The 14,377-nt window shown below is 36.9% G+C and overlaps 1 pseudogene; it reads left to right on the forward strand.

Moving 5' to 3' along the window:
• Positions 1 to 805: 805 nt before the first annotated feature.
• On the forward strand, positions 806 to 3,009 carry LOC129518005 (ER membrane protein complex subunit 3-like; annotated as a pseudogene).
• Positions 3,010 to 14,377: the final 11,368 nt, after the last annotated feature.

The following is a 14,377-nucleotide window of genomic DNA, read 5'->3' on the forward strand; positions in this document are numbered from 1 at the left end:
TTTATCTCTCTTTCTATTCTGAATGAGAGCCTTGCGGGATAAAGTATTCTTGCCTGCATGTTCTTCTCATTTAGGACCCTGAATATATCCTGCCAGCCCTTTCTGGCCTGCCAGGTCTCTGTGGAAAAAATCTGCTGTTAATCTAACAGTTCTCCCCATATAAGTTAGGGATCTCTTGTCTCTTGCTGCTCTAAGGATTTTGCTTCATCTTTGGAATTTGCAAGTTTCATTCTTAACTGTCGAGGTGTTGAACGGTTTTCATTGATTTTGAGGGGGGGACCTCTCTATCTCCTGGATTTGAATGCCTGTTTCCTTCCCCAAATTAGGGAGGTTCTCAGCTATGATTTGTCAAATATGGTTTCTGGCCCTATGTCCTTCTTGGAGCTCTCTGGAATGCCAAGTATACTTAGATTTTTCCTTCTGAGGCTATCATTTATTTCCCTTAACCTTTCCTCATGGTTTCTTAAATGTTTTTCTCTTTTTTCCCTCAGCTTCTTTCTTTGCCTTCAACTTGTCTTCTATGTCACTCATTCTTTCTTCCACTGCAAAATAAAAAATAAAAAATAAAAAAGGTGGTGGCCAGATATCAGGCTCTGGAGCCAAGAGCTCCTCATAAGTACCAAACTGCAGTTTCCCAGTCTACATTGGTCTAGGTGCTCCTGGCAGCAGGTGAAGGTGCACTGATCTGCACAAATTAAAGGGCACCCAGCAGCAGGAGAGATCTCACTGTCTTGTGTCCTCCCGGGGCCCACCACTCTCAAAGGGAATGAAGGATAGCCTGCTTTCTCTGCTTCAGCATCCTCAGATGGAGGGCCCTGCATTGCTGGACCATGCTCCTGGGGTCCATCTGTCCCAAAGGGAATGGGGGACAGCTGCCTCCATCCGTTGCCAGTCTAGGGTAAAGGGAACTCTGGTGCTGGTCCACATAACCGGCAGGCTTCTCCCAAATGGCCTGGAGGGTTGTAGTGCTCCAGCCCTTTACCGAGATCCGACTGTTGTTTGTGGTGAGCTTTCTCCTGGGCACCCCTACTCTTATTGTGTCTCTGGGAATATTTAGGCTTCACTGCCCTTCCTGAATTTCTGCTCTATTTCCCTGCTGAGCACTTTTTAGCCAGGGAAGACTCAGGCATGGATTTTTAAAGGGCTGTGCTTTCTGGCCCTGTTTGTTGCCATTCCCCTTTTGGGCCCCATTTTCCTGGCTTGCCACAATGTCCCTCCCCCACCTATTTCACCTTCCTACCTTGTCAGAAGCAAAAACTTTTCTCTCTGTAGCATTCCAGCTGTTCTCTCTTTACATATCATGTTGAATTTGTAGGTTTTCAGGATGTTTTGAAAGTTATCTAGGTAAGTTTGTGGGGCCAGGTGAGTTGAGGACCCCTACTCTTCTGCCATCTTGCCTCCTCTGTCTATCATTACTTTTATTATTTGGTGTGATTTCTGATCTTATTTACCTTCCTGTTTGACATTGAAATAGCACCTTCCCATTGATCCCCAGTAAGGAATCAGTACAGAGTAACAGATTTTAAGGATGGGTCTGCAGTAGAACATACTGAAAACAGACTGAAAATGTATTTTTAAGGTCAACTGTTGAAATACAATATGAATACACATAATAAAAATAGCAGTTGAAACTTTAATGGTATATTCGATATATTTATGTAATAATGATTATTATTTATTGTTTCCTTCCTTTTACCCAATACTAACATAAGTGCTAAACCTATACTTACTCATTATTCCTCATTACAATCTATAAGGAGCAGGTATTTTTTCCAACTTTCAACATCAGGAAGCTGAGGCACAAGGTGGTCAGGGCTAGCAAGTTTCAAAGCTTAGATCTGAACACAGGCTGTATGGCTGCTAAGTAAATACATGTAACAGGATATGCTACTGCAGCTCATAACATAACATACAGCACATGGTTAATCACAGCAAAGCAACAAATCCAAGAAAGAAAGAAACAAAATGGATGTACTTTATTAGTTTCATAAGCTGTTGTAATAAGTACCACAAACCAGTGGCTTAAAACAACAGAAATTGAGTTTCTCACAGTTCTGAAACCAAGGTGTAGAACCTTGCACACTGAGATAATAGGAAGAATCCTCTTTGTCTCTTTATGGTCTCTAGTGGTGACCATCCATTTCTGATGTTTCTTGCAGCAACATCACTCCAGTTTCTGTCTCTGTCATCACATGTTCTTCGTGACTATCCCAATCTTCGATGGGATTTTCAACTTTGTATAACGCCGTAAGTCATATGAATTAAAGCCTGCCTTAATGACCTCATCTTAACCTGATTACAACTACAAAGACATTATTTCCAAATAAGGTCTCATTCATAGGTACCTGGGCTTAGGAACTCAACATAATTTTCTGGGATGATACAACCAAAACCAGATACTTTGATTTTTCCCAGGTAACTAGACAGAAAATATTTCTTCAAAAGCAAAGAGGATGGATTAAAAAAAATCAAAAGGAAGGTAGTGCCTACTTCTTCTCTGAGTCATCCCACTATACTCACAGACACAATGAAAAATAATGCAACAAATGTCCTGCCTATTATTGTTATTGGTAAATGGATCAATATAACATTTTTAGGTTTTGTCATAAACAAGGTCCTATATCCATTGATCTCGTCTTTTAAGCCTATGCTACAACGAGGACTGGAACTATTCACATTAGATGTATCCTGTGTGAATTCTGCATCCTGGTACTTCTTCAAAGTCTGTGCTACAGAACATTTAATTTGATTTTGGGCCAAGATAATGCTGCTCACCAATCATGAATGATACAGGAACAGATGACCAGAGGCTTCATAGGCATGCTCATAGACATAAGAATGCCTTCAAGACAGAATGAGAAACTTTGGAGCTGATGGATTACCAATGGGCACTAGGATGATGTTGAAGAGCTCACTGTGAAAGACTTCCACTTCAAAGATATGTTCAAAAAATATTGCATGCTTCTACTTTTTGAAGATCAAGGAGTTTCCAAATTCAATCATGCTTAACTTTTAACTTTTAACCTCACTTCTAACCACTGTACACTCTTGATTTCTTAAAATCCAAACAGCCTGCATTCGTCCTTCATTTTTGTTAGTGTTTGTATACCTTTTTTTGTATACCTTTTTTTACACAAATAATGCATTTTCATTATTGAAAATGTAACAACTATAGATAAGCAAAGTAAAGCTTCCTGTGTTGATCATTTGGAGCCTACAGAGTAAACATATAAAAACTTTATTTAGATAAACTTTTCAGAGTGAAGGCCCAGAGACAACACAGACTTAACAAACCTTCTGTATTGATTAATAATGTCTAAATAAAGTCAGTGATGCTGATACATGCCAGATTTGCAAGTGCCTTTGGGATCATGAAGTACAGGTTAAGTAATGTGAGGTCTTAATTTGGATTTCAGAATATATTAAATTCATTGACAAATTAGTGTTACTCTACTGTATATGGCTACTCAGTTGAGGATATGACCTGCTTTCCAAGTTACTGTGTATAAGAGACTATTAGCATATCTATGTGAGAAGGGGAAGAAGGCAATTGCTGGCAGACACATAATTAGCAGTTTCTCAGGAATAATTTCATATGGCTCAACTGTCCCAAGGAAGAGATGACATTTCTGTACCAAAAGGGGGATAAAATTTGCATGTTGAATGCTGTAATCAAGAAGAAACAACTCTTGACTTAACAAATTAAACCATATAGCTATTTCTTTAAAATTTTGTAATTGATTGTGTGACTGTTTCTGTGTTCCTTCCAGCTCTACCACCTCCAGTATATGCTTACAGTTAAAGCTTACTCTCAGTTCAAACCAGAGGTGGTGGTCCTCTATTCTCCAGTTTAGATATCCCAGAAAATGTTTTTAAAAATATATGTTAGAAAGTGATGGATACAGGAATGCCTGTATGGCATCCCAGTGGTTGATTGTCTGTCTTTGGCTTAGATTGTGATCCCAGGGTCCTGGGATTAAGTCCTGCACTGGGCTCAGTACAGGGAGCCTGCTTCTCTCTCTGCCTGTCTCTGCCTCTCTCTCTCCATGTCTCTCATGAATAAAGAAAATCTTTTTAAAAAAGAAAGAAAAGTGATGGATATGTATGAGATGTTCCACTTAATTGAAAATCTAGAAAGTGGGCTGACCCCATGATGTCATACTCCCTGCCTCCAACCTCCTCCCTTTCATGGAGGCTCCTGGTCTGAGACTCTCAGAACTACCATCCAGGATCTCACCACAAAGTAACATCACATTTATCTCCATTTTTGTAGTTCCTTTTAAATGGAAGTTCAGTTTGCAAAGTGTACAAAAATATCATGAAATGATTTGTTACTATTTTACAAATTTTACTTAGAAAATTATATTAAAACAGAACCAATTGCTGTTGAACACAAATTGCATTGTACTCATTGATTTGTCTCATCCCTCATCACTATCAGCTGATGTACAGTGTGGACTGTTTGCAAGGTCCCAATCAGAGAATAGGGCATTCACTGTTACCTCACCCCTGTACAGGCTGCACACATTTTCTCCTACCTTGTGTCTGTTCATTCCCTGTCCACCTCACCCCTGTACAGGCTGCACACATTTTCTCCTACTCTGTGTCTGTTCATTCCCTGTCCATGACACAGGACACACCATTCTTTGATGTTCCAGCCTCTTTTAGTCACCTACCCCCTGTTCTGTCCTGCACCACTGTTGTACTACTTGCCACAGTTGTCCCAAGGTTACCACTGTACCCGGTGTTTTGGTGTATCTAGTCCCTGGAGTATATGCTTTAATAATCTACTCTTATACCTACCAATTTTCCAGACAGAATTGTGATCAATCTTTATAGATTCAAGCCTTGAGTTCAGGAGAGATTTTTATTTTTTGTTTGTACTCTGCAGACACGTCTCAGGAAAAACTTTGAAGATGGTGATCCTTTGGTGCCACCTTGTGACAAAAACATGAATCGCAGCTTGAACATCTCTAAGAAAAGAAAGTGGGAGGGAGATGTGATGGCATATTGGTGGGCGCTTTCTGTATGCTTTATATAAATAGAATTATAGAATATCTCGTTTGCATATTTGGCTTCTTTTACTTGGACTAACGTTTTCAAAACTCATCTATTTTGTAGCATGTATCAGTAATCTATTCCTTTTTGTTTCCAAATAATATGCCACATTTTATTTATCCATGCATTAGTGGGAGGACTATTTGTGTTGTTTCCATTTTGGCCACTATGAATAATGATGCTATGCACATTCCTATATTAGTTTTTATGTAGACATATATTTTCATTTGTCCTGGCTGTGTACGTAGAAGTGGAATTGTTGAGTCACATAGTAACTTTGTTGAACTGTTTGTGGAACTGCCAGACTGTTTTCATGATCCTGACAGCGTTGACGAGTGTACACATAGGTTGTCATTTTTCTCCTATTTAGATTGCGGTTATGGGTTTTGAGAAATGAAACCACAAAATTGGAGTCCCCTTTTCTCACCTCATATCTAGGAGGAGGTGATACCCATATGACATCACTGGGTCACTGGAGATGCTGGCCTTCGTCACAGGGTTAGGATGGTGTTTGTCTAGTTTCTCCGGTGTACAGTAACTATTTTCTATTCACCTACTCTGTTCATTAGAAGTGAGTTCCTTGGTCTGCCCTGTCCTCAGCTGTGAGAGTCATAAGGAAAGTTCACCTCATGGAGGCAGGGTATTTGCATAAATTTTTGGAATTTTTAAAAGACCGTTCATATCTTGTGACCAATTTTTTATTAATTGAAACATTATATGTATCAATAAAGATTCATGTATACTTATTTTGTAGGTTTTTTTAAAATGGGGTGTTGGAGGAAATGGCAGAGGAGTAGGGGTTCTCAACTCACCTGGCATCACCAAGGTACCAAGATTACTTTGAAACCATCCTGAAAACCTAGAATTCAACCTGAGATTTAAAGAGAGAACAGCTGGAAGACTACAGAGAAAAGGGTTTTTGATTCTAACAAGAATCATCAAGGGTGAAATTTACTTAGGTCGTGTTTGATATTCCTGACTCAGCCCACTCACACAGCCACTCTGCACTGAGCAAAATGACTAGAAGGAAGAACTCGCCACAAAAGAAAGAATCAGAAACAGTAGTCTCTGCAACAGAGTTACAGAATTTGGATTACAATTCAGTGTCAGAAAGCTAATTCGGAAGCACAATTATAAAGCTATTGGTGGCTCTGGAAAAAAGTATAAAGGATTCAAGAGACTTCACGACTGCAGAATTTACATCTAATCAGGCCAACATTAAAAATCAATTAAATGAGATACAATCGAAACTGGAAGTCCTAACGATGAGGATTAATGAGATAGAAGAAAGAGTGAGTGACATAGAAGATAAGAAGATGGCAAGGAAGGAAGCTGAGGAAAAAAGAAAAACAATTACAAGACCATAAGGAAAGGTTAAGGGAAATAAATGACAGCCTCAGAAGGAAAAATCTACATTTAATTGGGATTCCAGAGAGAGCCGAAAGGGACAGAGGGCCAGAAACCATATTTGAACAATCATAGATGAGAACATCCCTAATTTGGGGAGGGAAACAATGAAAAATGGTGCCAACACTTTGGAACAGTTGATCAGTTTCTTAAAACATTATTTCTACACTTACCATATGATCCAGCTATTGTACTCCAAATGCATTTACCCACGAGAATAAAAATATATGTCCAACAAAGATTATACAAATGCTTATAGCACCTTTATCTACTAAGGCCCAGATTGAAAAACAACAACAACAGCAACAGTATCTGTGACCAGTTGAATGGACAGAACTAATTGTGGTATATACACATAGTGGAACATTAGTCAACAATTAAAAGGAAGGAAATATTGATAAATGTCAATCTAGAAATAATTGGGTTGAAGGAAAGAAGAAAAAACACATTATATGATTCCATTCACATAAAATTATAGGAAAATAAAACTAATCCATAGGGACAGAAGATCAGTGGTTTCTTGGGAACGAGGGTGGGTGACATGGAGAGAGGTTGGAGAGAGGAAGATAGGGAATTGCAAAGGGGTACAAAGAAGATTTTGAGGTGATGGATATGTTCATCTTGACTGTAGTACTGGATTCACAGGTATATATGTATATAAAAACTTATGAGAACATATGCTTCAGCTATTTACAGTGTATTGTATGTCAACTATACCTCATTGAAGTATCTGATATATATTTATATATTTATATACTTAAAATTCTCTGATGCAATTAAATGAATTTGATGAAATATTCCAAGATTATGTCCTCACAATATTAACAGACCTAGATATATCTTATAAAATTGGCCCACCCACATTACTTATAACCAAGTTGAAATCATCATTTGCAAAGAAATTTATCCATATACTTATAGAAAGTTGATGTTCATTTTGAACTGAAGTACAGAAATAAAAATATTTTATATTAAGGTAATAATTATATTTAAGAGTATGGTTATTTTATGGAAAGGTGATGAGAATCATTATTTTTCTTATATGAGCTGGGATCCTCTTTTATGTTTGGAACTAGAGGAAATATGAGGACTGTGTTGGGTGACTTACTCGGAAATACTTATTTTGAAATGTTTTGAATTTTTCTTCTGGTGGCTCCAGTAATGAAAATCAGAGAAAGAAGAAAAACAACCCACTGCTAATATACAAAGCTTAGCAAAAAATCAGTCTGTGGAAAAGGCATTGTCAGTTATTCCTCATTATTATGTGTAGTCAGCCTGACTTCTTTTTTTTTTCAGCCTGACTTCTAATCACAATAAACTCTTAGCTTTTTGAGATCCAAACACCCTGCATTTCACTTTCAACCTTTTGTTAGTGTTTTTATATACTCCCTTTACACAAATAATGCATTTACATTAACAAAAATGTAAAGCTGTGGATGAGCAAAGTGAAATTCCTTGTGTTGTTTGTTTTGAGCCTATAAAATGATATTGAGCAAATGTATCAAAACCTTATTCAGATTAACTCTTAATCAAAGCTATTGACAAATCAGTGGTGCTGTATATTACCTGGCTACTCAGTTGAAGAAAAGACCTAACTTCCCAGGTGTTCTGGATCAGAGAGAGTTTATATATCTATGGAATAAGGGAAAGAGGGTACTTGCTGGCAGACACATAGTTAAGAGTTGTCCAGGAATATTTCCACCTGGATTAACTTTCCAAAGGAGTGGCAGGGTGCCATTTCTATACCAAGATGTGAATGTAATTTCCCTGTTGAATGCTGTAATCAAGAACAAAAACTCCTGACTCTACAAATTAAACCATCCCTTTTTCTCATTAAAAATATTGAAATGTGTGTTTATGTACTTCCATGTTCTTTCCAGCTCTCTCACCTATGGTATACCCTCACAGTTGCATCTTACTCTCAATTCAGACCAGAGCAGACTTCCAATCTCAGGTTTAGATAGCCAGATCATGTGGCTTTTTTATATCCTAGAAAATTGATGCTTGTGGAACGATTGAGTTATGTGAAAATTCAGAAACCCCACTGACCCCATGAAGTCAAGCTCTTAACCTTTATCCTTCCTCTCCCTTTCAGAGCCCCCTGGGAGAGATTGTAGAGTTGCCATCAGGGATCTAACCACTAGCTGACATCACGTTTGTCTCAATTGTTATGGTTATCGTTAAATGAAAAAGTATCTTTTGCAAAGAAAAAAATATGAAATTGTTTTTTTACTATGACCAAATCTGCTTGGAAAATTTCTGTGTATATTAAAGATCCATTTTCTATTGACCCCCAAATCCATCATGTTCACTGATCTCTCTTCTCCCCCATCACTGTCAGCTGATGTGCAGTGTGGACTGAACTGAGGGCCCTTACCAGAGAACAAGGTGTTCACCCTCCATTGCCCCAACCTTGTCCATGCTGCCCAGATCATCTTTCACTTTTTATGTATCATACCCTGTCCATGACACAGGACACAACTTCTGAGACCCCACTCAGTCACCATCCTTTCTTGCCCTGCACTGCCCTCCACACACCTGCCACTGACTGCCAAGTCGTGTCACTGCCACCAAGGTGTTTAATCTTCTACAGATCCTGAACTGTGTTTTTACCTTCTTTCTTTACACACAGTTTTTTCAGACTGAGTGTGAATCATTTTGTATACATTAAGAACCTGGGTTTTTGGAAGATTACTGTTATGTTTAAAAAGTCTTTGTGGAAACTTCTTCAGAAAGGTTTAAGGATCATGGTATATTGGTGCCAGCTTGTGAAAAAAGCCTGAACTATAGCATAAACATAGAGCAGGAAAGAGGGACAAAGAGGTTATGACTCTCGGTAACCCAAAAGAGCTTTCTGAAAGTCGGAAAGGAAAAGGAAACTCCTTGGGTACAGCATATTGATGGGCTCTCTCTGGACAGTTTATATAAATGGAATCATACACTATGCATTCTTTTGCATGTTTGGCTTCTTTTGCTTTGCTTAACATTTTCAAGGTCCATCCATATCGTGACATGTTATCAGTATTTCATATAGTTTTTTCTTCTTTTTTCCTTTTCTTCATATCTTTTTTTAAAAAATAAGTTTTAAAATTTTAATTCCAGTATTGTTAACATAGGGTGTTATATTAGTTTCAAGTATACAGTATAGTGATTCAACAACTCTATACATTACTCAGTGCTCATCATAAGTGTATTTATCACCTATTACACCCATCCCCCCATCCACTTCCCCTCTGGTAATCATCTGTTTATTCTCAATACTCAAGAGTCTGTTTCTTAGTACTTCATATCCTTTTATTGCCAAAATATATAGCAAATTTTAATTATGCATTGATTACTTGGCAAACATTTGGAGTTTTTCACTTTTGGCCATAATGAGTGATGCTATATATACCGTATACTCTTGTCCAAGTTTTACTGTAGACATATGTTGTCATTTCCCCTGACTGTTACCTAGGAGTGGAATTACTGGGTCCTATGGTAAGTCTCTGCTGAAGCATTTTAAGTATTGCAGGACTGACAACAAAGGAGTAGTTAGCAGATGGAAGAGGGAAATAGGTGATGGTGATTAAGGAGTGCACTTGTGGTGAACACTGGGTGATGTATGGAAGTGTTGAATCACTCTATTGTACACATAGAACTAATATAACACTGTATGTAAACTAACTGGAATTTCAATAAAAACTTAAAAAAAGAACTGCCGTAATGTTTCCATGGTCTTGACATTCTTGAAGAATGCAGACATAATTTGTCATTTTTCTCCTGATTAGACTGTGGCTATGAGTTCTGAGAAAGAACACCACAGACTTGATGTGCTCTTCTTGTTACATCATATCTGTGAAAACAAGATCCCCACATAAATCACTAGGTCACTAAGGATGGTGACCTTCATCATAGGGTTATGGTAGAGTTTGCCTAACTTCTCTAGTGTACAGTAACTATCTTCCATCACCTACCCTACACTTTATAAGTTAATAGTTAAGTCTACATTGTCCTCATAGGTGAGAAGTACAATTAAAGTTTACCTTATGGAGTCAGGTTATCTACATATATTATTTGGTATAATTTGATAAAAATAGTTTGTCTCTTCTCATCTATTTTTATTAATTCAAACATTTATGTCAGTATTTACTCATGTATACTTATTTTGTAGATTATTTTTAATACACACATTTCAAAAAAAAGTTTTGCATCATGATTTCTATGGTGCAGAAAAATAACCTAATACTCAAAACACTACTAAAGAGTTCCCTACCTCCACCACTATATATCACCAGCATTGTATTGTCTAAGTGTGATATATTACTTGTAGACAATATATTTAACCAAAGCAGAATTTGGAACCACAGTTTAATTTCATATGAACTTATTACATACTTGGTTTTCTCGAGAAAGAAATAAAAAAACAGTTCAGACAGAGGTTTTTGGAATGATGATATCAAATTATTGATAAACACAGAAGACATATTTGAAAAATCATTTTCAATGAAGAAAAAGTATGAGCTATGTCATAGAAAATGTGTCCTTCATTTGAAAGTCCATTGTCTGAAGGACAGACAGCCTTCCAGTTTTCTGACCCTGACTCTATGGAAGTTATGTTACAATTCTAGCTTTTAAGTAACTGCACAGAAATACAATCATTGTCTTACCCAAGCAATTTCATTCTTTCCTAGGAAAAGAAAATTATTTCCTTTTGGGGAAATACTTGTCTGCATCTGGACAATCATTCCAACATTTGTGATGTGTGCATATGACATGGAAATTGTTTTTGAGTTGGCAAGTGTAATTTCAGTGGAAACATGGAGGGAAACTGCCTCATTAGATGAGGGATGAAGACTGAGTTGGAGGGGAAGTGCAGATGGATGTGAACTGAGTATCAAGAAATCTTACAATATTGATGCAAAGGCAAAAATACATGAAAAGAAGAGAGTTACTGAAGATGTGGGTCCCAGGGAATTAAAGCATATTTTTAAATAATCAATTATAAAAGACTTGAACAGACTGAAATCTTAATGGGAAGGAGGCATCTCTTCTGAGATTTAACAAATAAATTTACCACACTAAACTTTCTGTACTTTAATTCCTCGTTTCCATTCTAAAGAAACTTAAAACTTACCCAAAGGGATATAGACTTTCTTCTTAATGCCTGCTAATTGGATGGATGGACGAATGGGTGGATAGATGGATGCAGGAAGTGTCAAAAATGTGCTGGTAAGTCATGGATTTTTATGTTTCAGGACAGAGTTTTTAGAGCAGCTGATGAACCTGTGATGTTTGATTGTTAAGAGGATGCAGCTTCTCAGAACTCTGCAACTGATGTTTGTAAGATGGGAGGCATATCCTGTGTAGAGGACCAGCCTAGGAATCTCAGTTGCTATATAAACCTGACATCACTGATAGGAATGTGATATTTTAATAGAGATCAGGTGGCCTGGCATGAACAGCACATCCCACGTTCAGGTGTTTGGCACTCAGCTGTGGTTCTGGGTCCATGCAGTGGGAGGGGAAGTGATCTGTCCTGGCATGTGAGAGAAAGGGAACCCAGATCCAAGTCATCTCTTTCCCTCTTTGAGACTTGGTACTTAGGCTGTCTCCTAGACAAGGCCATTGGGGTTTTGCCGGGTCACAGTGTGTGGGCCTGCTCCAGGGGCATCCTGGAGTTGTTTTTCTTTCAAGACAGGGGCGTGGGAGGGAAGACAGGTAAAGGCTGAACCCCCGCTTCCCCCTCTGTACAATGAGGATGAGAATACTTCACTCACAGGACTGCTGAGAACAGTCAGTAATACATACATGAGCAAACCATGGCACTGACATTGGTTATTGTGGGATCATGAATGTCTGTATGAATTCAGGCCATGTCTTATTCCTTTTCAATTTTATTGTTAAAGGATCAGCAAGTCAAAGAAACAGAAAAAGGCTGTGAGAAGCCCATTGTAACGTGTGGCTCTTACGACCATAGCGTAAATATATTAATGTCATTGTCATTACCTAGTGCCTAGCTTGGTGGGGACACAGCTACTCCAGTAAAGCATAGTGACAGCTGGCTCTATCTCTCCCTATGCAGCTCCTCATGCTGATGTTTGAGCTCATATCAGGTGCCTGATGGAAGAGATGGAAGCTGGTTCTGGGGATATGTATCCTGATGACTGCGGAAGCTTCTAATCTAGATTCAAGGGCAGCAGTCTTCAGGAGACTCCAACACCACATGGTTTATGGAATTTCATTTTCTCTTCTTTCTTAGAATATCAATTGTACTTTTTTTTTCTTTTTAGAGGTTACCCTTGGGTTTGCAATATACATTTACTAAATTCAAGTCTGCTTTCAAATAATACCATACTGCTTCACAGGGAAAACAAGTATCTTACAATAACAAAGTAAGCCTAATTCTTTCCTCCATCCCTTGTATCATTGCTGTTCATTTCATTTCATCTATACATAAGAATATATCAGCATATATATATTTATATACAAGCATATGGAATTGAATATATTGTTGCTGTTTTAATTTTGAATAACCTATTATCTGTTAGATCAATTAAAATAAAAAATGTTTTATTTTACCTTCATTTATAACTTCTTTAAGGATTTCCTTTCTTTACGTAGATCAGAGTTTCTGACCTACATAATTTTTTTCTAAGAAGTAACAGAAGTTACTTCTTGCAAGGCAGGTTAACAGGCAACAAATTTCCTCAATTTTTGTTTTTCTGAGAAAGTTTCTCTGTTTCTTGTGAAGGATGATTTTGCAGATACAGATTTTAGGTTGATGCAAATGTTTGCTCTTATACTAAATATTTCACTTTTGCTTTCATGGTTTCTGAGAAGTCATAATTCTTATCTTTTTTCCTCTATAGGGAAAGTGTTTTTTGCCTATGGCATCTTTCAGGATTTTTTCTTCTGTACTTGTCTCAACTTTAAACATTTACTAAAATGAGTATGGATTATTTTTATGATTAAAAACTCTATCCCTTAAAACCTCTGCTACTTATAAAATACTTCAGTTAAAAAGTATTATGAGCTTTAAAATTAACCAAGGTTAGGAAAATGTTTATACTTTCGTCTATGACATGCTTATCATTCCCCTGCATTTCTTTCTCATTTTACTCCAAGTGAGAGCTTTCCTAATCAAAATATAGTATTCTTTTATTTATAGTATGATTTCATTACATAAAGATGTACACGTGCACACACACATATACATATAAACAAAGTACCCCCCCCATTCTCTGGCTTGCTAATTAATCATTGTGTGTGCATACACACATATATGTTTTATAGATAATATATGTGTATATATAATCTATTTATGTGTATAGTGTGCATATACATGTATATATGTATGGTGTATATTTATATACACACATATACAGAAAACCTGATCACTAATCTCAAGAAAGTGAGAAGTTCAAGGGGAAACATCTTTCAAGATCCTGGCACACTACTGGATGCATCATCCACAATGTCAATTTTTGCTTCTTTTCCATCCCAATTGCTCTTAGCTTTAATAGTAATGTTGTTTCCTAACCCATTTATTTCTGCTTTTACTTTTAACTTTTATTCTCATTTGAAGTTTAGGTTGTTATTCTTTATCATGCTGTTTGAATTGGATATTTCATTCATTTACTTAGTTTTTATTCATATAGGTATTTATAATTTCCTTTATTTCTAATTTTATTAAGATATGATTGAAATACAACACTATATGAGTTTAAGGAGTACAACATGATTTAATGTATGCATATGTTGCAAAATAATTGTTATAATAATTTTAATGTCCATTACTTCACATAGTTACAATTTTTATTTCTTGTGATAAGAACTTATAAGTTCTACTTTTTAGCAGCTTTTCAAGATACACTACAGTATGGTTATACTGTACTTTGCATCTCCAGAACTGATTTATTTTATAACTGTA

The sequence above is a fragment of the Nyctereutes procyonoides genome, unplaced genomic scaffold, assembly GCF_905146905.1.
Source record: "Nyctereutes procyonoides isolate TBG_1078 unplaced genomic scaffold, NYPRO_anot_genome, whole genome shotgun sequence".
NCBI lineage: Eukaryota > Metazoa > Chordata > Mammalia > Carnivora > Canidae > Nyctereutes > Nyctereutes procyonoides.